Here is a 5,032-nt window from a genome sequence, read left to right on the forward strand (position 1 = left end):
GTGGGGCAGGTGCTCGGCTCTCCTGGCCCAGGAGCTGCAGTGGCCTGCCCGGCCCCTCTGCTGACCCCTGTCGGGCCAGGCTGCTCAGGCCCGAGGCTGGTGATGGAGCTCTGCCTGGCTGCCCCGTTCCTTCCTCACTGCACCTAGTAGGGCATTTCCTAGGGTGTGTGAGGGGCTAGGCCCTTCCTTGATTGCACCCACCCCATGCAGACCTCTTCCCCCCGGGGGGCTGGAACTTGTGGGCTTGGTGTCTGCAGGGCTTGGTAGTTTCGGGGAGGCAGGGAGGGTCTGCTCATGGCCTACCTGCTGTGTTCTCTGTTTTACGGCAGGCAGGGGACGGCCACTGTGCGGTGCAGATAGACACTGCTGGCCAAAGCTTCTGCTCTGACCTCACTCTGGTGGGCTGGGGGCACACGTGGGGTGTCCAGGGGTGGCCTCTGGGGAGCAGGGTTGGGGCAGGATTGTCCAGGGGCTGCCCTTCCCCTCTCCTGGCCTGCATCCCACCCCAGGCCTCAGCCCACTTCCCCTGCTTGTCTTTCTCCACACAAACAGCCAGTTTGCCAGGTCCCTTCTTGGGACTGTTGCCTCTCCAGGCTCTGTGTGTTCCATCCACCACCAGAGAAGAATCTGGGGTCACGATGAAAGGTGAGCACAGCATGGCTCATGCTGCTACCAGGAGCGAGGAGCCCGGGAGTAGGGACAGCTCCTCAATCCTTCCAGGCTCCTGAGTTAGGGTGGCTGGGAATGAGGGTTGAAGGTCACCCACGAGCCAGCCATGACTCAGTGGGCCATGCTAGGTGGGTGCCTGCAGGGTGCTCCTATGACTGTACGGTATGGACCCCAGACACAGGACAGGAACCCCACCGGGGGGTCTGAACCCTGGCACGGGCCAACCGGGGTCCAGACGGCCTTTGCCTTGGGTACTGGCTCAGCCTGGCTGATCAGTTCCCTGCCGTCACTTTGGTGACAGCATCCCCACCAGGCCACGGGCCACGTGCCCTGTGAGGCTTGTCCAATGTGGCCCTGCTGCCCTGCGGGACTAAGGAGCCAGGGCCAACCCAGTCCCTTTTCTCTCGTAGACTCCTCCCTCCTTCCAAGTCAAGCTCAAATGCTCCCCTTTTCCTGATCCTATCACCCCCCATAGAGGGGCTTCCTCCCTCTTTGTTGATCTGAGACCTTTTTGTCCTTGTCACCTGCCTGGTGGGGCTATGGTTCCTGCCTGGGCTGTCTCCCCCATGGCCCATGAGTGCCGTGAAGGTGAAGATGGCCTTCTCCAATTCTGGGTCCCTCACTCTCCCCTTGATTCCCTGCCAGGGCCTCCCACGTGGGCTCTCAGGACGCGTAGGGTTAAGTGGGGCACAGTGCTCAACCCAGCGTTGGGCTTCAACGTGGAGTTTCAGGCACAGATTGTGAGTGGGAACTTCAGGACCCCCTTGACTTAAACTGCAGAAGCCGCCTCCTGCTTCGCCCACATCCACACGCAAGCCTGGGTCAGTCTGCCCCTCGTGGCCACAAGCCCTGCCCTCCCATGGCCTAGAAGCCTGCCCCTGTCCCCTCCCCAGGCCCGGCAGGATTCGGGGCAAGGGCTTGCCTCCTGATGGCTGTCGGGAATTCCCTGCTGCATCAGGCGCCAGCTGCAGCCCTGTCAGCAGAGACTTCCTGTTCCTTCCCAGTCCTGTCTTGTCAGCATCTTGCCCTCGGGAGCAGGTGTGCAGTTCCCGGGTGACGTGACATGACACGAGGCAGACCGGGCTGCCCCTGCCTTGCTCCACCCACTCCCGGTGGCCCGGGCCAGGAGGGAGGGCAAAGAGTCTTCCTGCCACACTCTGGCCTTGGAGAAAGGTGGCCTGGCCAGTTGCTGGGAGAACACATGGCATGATGAGAACAACGATACCTAATAGCTGTCTCTGTGTATTGAGTTCATCCTGCGCTCTGGGCCTTGTTCTGGCCCTTTCTGTCCACTCCGTCATTTAAGCCCCACAGTAACTGGGGCACATTTCACAGATGAGGAAATGGAGGCTCGCAGAAATGACTTGCCTAAGGCCATGCAGCCAGGAAGGGGCACGGCTGCCTGGCACCAAGGCCCGTGATGCATGACTGCTGGTGGGAAGCACTGAGTGGGGACTTCCTCTGTCTCTGTGAGTCCTGAGCCCAAGGACTGACTTTGAAGGACAAGTGACGAGTCTTGAGGCCAGCCCCCCTGGGGTCAAGCAGGCCAGCCCCAGCTGTGGCCTTCCCTCCCAGGGGTCAGAGCCCTGGACCATCTACTAAACCCTCCCACCTCCATGATCTCTTCAACTGTGCATGGCATCCTTGGGAAGCAGGCATTATGATTCCCATTTCCCAGTTGGGGAAACTGAGGCCTGTGATGGGAGATACCTCAAATACCAGAGAGGGAAGAGTTGGGACCAGACCTTTGGCCTTGGCACCTGCTGCCTTCTCTGCCTTTCCCCCATGGGGGTGAGGCTGCGGTGTGGGTGTGGGGGTGACTCACACAGGGCATGTGGGCGGGCGGGCGCTGCAGCTGTGGCTGGTGGGTGTGGCCTGCCGGGCGCCCAGGGCAGGTGGCCCAGCCAGTTCTGCCTCTGACACTTCATTCCAGCCATCCCTCTGCCTGCGATGAGAACCTTCTGCCGCCTCAGCCACGGTCCCACCGGGGGGCCTTGGGCTCCGGACATGCGGTGATCTCAGAGCAAGGGCTGCCACTGCCACCCAGAACCTCACCAGGTGAGTCCTCCCTGCACAAGGTCCCTGGGGAGGTCAGAGAATGGACCTCATGGGTTCTCTGGGCCACGTCTGCCCTTTGCCAGTAGGCCCTGGAGGACAGTTTGGAGGAGCTTGGGCCTGTAGCAAGGGAAACAAACCGTAAGTTCTTGGCTGCAGGGAGTGTGTGAGAATATAGGTTCTCACCGACCCAGTACCCTCTCCCTGAGGCTTGGGGGTGCTGGGGAGGGAGAACCTCTCACGGCTGCTGAGGGGTGGAGGAAGGATCCTGTCTCCCCAGTGGGCCTAGGGATGTGGCTTTCTGGGGCAGGAGTGTGACAGGAGTTCAGGATGGGGAGAGGTGGCCCCAGAGCGGGAGGGGGCAGGGCCCAGGCATCTTCCAGGTGCTGAGCCAGCGCTGTGGCCCTGCGCCTGGTCTGTCTCCCAGGAAAGGCCTTTTCAGTCAGTGTCAGGGATTGGGAGGCGCAACATCCCACCTCGCAGGTGAGGAAGCTCCAGCCCAGAGAGGGAGGGCCGGGGCAGTGAGAGAGTCCCCCAGGTGAGAACGCGGGGTTTATGGCGTGACTCAGGGAGCTAATTATAGCTGCTACAGCACTAGTCCAGAGCCATCCTGACCTTCTCCTGCCCTCAGTGCCCAGGGTAGCCCACACTCAGGCCCAGGGCAGGGAGGACGGAGCAACTTGCTCTCAGGGTTCCAGGGTCCTTGGGAACAATGCAGCCCGTTTCTCAGAAGGGAAGGCAGAAGCCCAGGGAGGGGTAAGAGATGTGTCCTCCATCCCTCCCCTTCACTCTTGGCCCAGCCCCACCTTGTAGCTCCACCACAGGCCACTGTGTGCTGGGGAAGGCGGTCAAGGCTGCCTCATCTTCATCCGGCTACAACCGGAGATGGGCAGGGACTGGGTGTCCGCGATGCCCTCCTGGTGGGCACCTCCACCTTGGGGCCCACACTGCAGGCCCAAAGCTCTTCCCTGGATGCCCCCCTATCCTAAGCCTGCTCACTTCTGGGAGGGCGGGGGCTCGCTCCAGCCTGCCGACAGCCTGCCCTGGCCACGTTCTCTAGGAAGCTGTCATGTTTGGGGCAGGACCACCAGTGGCCCCAGCTCCACCCCACCCAGGTGGGTTCTTCTTACAGAAACCCATTGCCTCTGTGTCCCTGGGGGTGACTCAATCTGCAGAGAACTTAACCGCAGAGTCAGCTCCTGTCCACACAGCCCTTTCCCATGTCCGTCTCATCCTCAGTGGCCAGCTGGCCCCTTCCCCGTTCCGATGGCCCCCACAGCAGCCTCCTCCTGACCTGCTGGTCTCCCACCCCCATGCCCCTGCTCTCTCTAAGGCAGCTGTCTCTCGCGTAACCCAGATCCTGCCTCCCATGCTCCCAGCTGCCCTCGGGGTCAGCCTCAGCTCCTAAGTGGTGTTCGAGGCCCCCGCAGGGAGGCCCAGCCTGCTCCCAGCCTTTCGCTGCTGGGACTGCCCGTGACCCCCCAGGTTCTCCGGCCACACCAGCTCTTGAGTCTCACTGGACTTTCTTGCCTCCCAGTCCTAGCCCAGGCTGTGCCCTCCACTTGCACTGCCCTTCCTGCACACAGCAGCCCTCAAGGCCCCCTCCAAGACGCTTTCCTAGGCTCCTCGGAAGACGTATCTGTCTCTCTTCCCAACATTTCCATACCTTTTGGGGCTCAGCACAGTGCCCAGCCCATACCCAGCAGGGGCATGTGTAGACTGAGGGGTCGGCCTCCTCCACTTGGGGCAAGGGGACTCAGCTGCTCTTCCCAGGTGAGGGGATCCAACGGACAGCTGAGGCTGGTTGCGCTCAGCTTTGGGTGGGTGAGGGAGGTGATCAGAGACCATGTGGGTGCTGAGAAATCTGAAACACCCTGGGTGCTTGAGGCTGTTATTAGGAGCACAGTGTCTGGAGCAAAGGAAGTAACAGTTGCTCTGTTGAGGTCAAACCTCTTTGAGAACAGCTCTGAACACAAAATCTGAGCGACATGGGGAAAGTAGAGCTAATTCTCAGGAGTCCACCTGGAGACTGGTGGTGCTGGAGATGGTGTCTTGAGAGAGGTTAGGGGCATGGTGGTTCCCACCTGGACACGCTGCTGGGCTCTCCTAGGACCATAGGAGCAGGGGAAGCTTCAGGGACAGTCTCTCTGTCCTTGGGAAGGGTGGGTGACCAGGGAAGGTAGGGAGTGAGATTCCTGCCCCAGGAAGTGTGAGCAGGAGCCGGATGTGCCTCATGGGCATCTGAAGCCCCCTGAAGCTCTGCCACGCCCCCTCAACAGAAGCACAGCCCTGTTCTTGTGTTCCAGCC

The sequence above is a fragment of the Eulemur rufifrons genome, chromosome 9 (assembly GCF_041146395.1).
Source record: "Eulemur rufifrons isolate Redbay chromosome 9, OSU_ERuf_1, whole genome shotgun sequence".
Classification (NCBI taxonomy): domain Eukaryota; kingdom Metazoa; phylum Chordata; class Mammalia; order Primates; family Lemuridae; genus Eulemur; species Eulemur rufifrons.